The sequence below is a fragment of the Penaeus chinensis genome, chromosome 16 (assembly GCF_019202785.1).
Source record: "Penaeus chinensis breed Huanghai No. 1 chromosome 16, ASM1920278v2, whole genome shotgun sequence".
Lineage (NCBI taxonomy): Eukaryota > Metazoa > Arthropoda > Malacostraca > Decapoda > Penaeidae > Penaeus > Penaeus chinensis.
Window position 1 is genome coordinate 20,691,505 of NC_061834.1, and position 400 is coordinate 20,691,904.

The 400-nt window shown below is 34.2% G+C and overlaps 1 protein-coding gene across 3 annotated transcripts in view; it reads right to left on the minus strand.

Annotated features, from left to right (window-relative positions):
* Nucleotides 1-285: 285 nt before the first annotated feature.
* LOC125033659 (beta-hexosaminidase subunit alpha-like) overlaps nucleotides 286-400 on the minus strand; it is an 11,629-nt gene continuing 11,514 nt past the window's right edge. For all 3 annotated transcript variants that reach the window (XM_047625344.1, XM_047625347.1, XM_047625348.1), the window contains exon 13: nucleotides 286-400. This exon is cut by the window's right edge and continues 635 nt beyond it. The gene's annotated coding sequence lies outside the window, so the exon portion shown is untranslated.

Genomic DNA, 400 nt, shown 5'->3' on the forward strand with positions numbered 1-400 from the left:
TTTATCTATTCTTTTGTTATTACTTTATTATTTTTGCATGTATATATTCTGGCCGTTTATTTTTTTTCTGTAATCTCATGTCTTTATCTCTAGTTTTCTCGATTTCCCTTTATATTACAGAGGGAAATTTCCTTAAAGACCTTGTAGATATATGTGTAGAATGAAAAAGTTGGATCCGACCACTTCCTTCGCAGTTGCGTTTAAGCTATTTTTTTCCTCAGTCATTGAGGAAGACATGTAGAATAGGGAATGCTGAGAGTAGATGGACAGGCATAATTCCGGGAATGCGCATATTATTTTTATTACTGAGGAATACATATAGATATATGCATAAATGAGGGGTTGAGAATGGGAGAGGCGAACTCGCCAAAATCACGTTTTGAGATAAATGGGTTAAAAG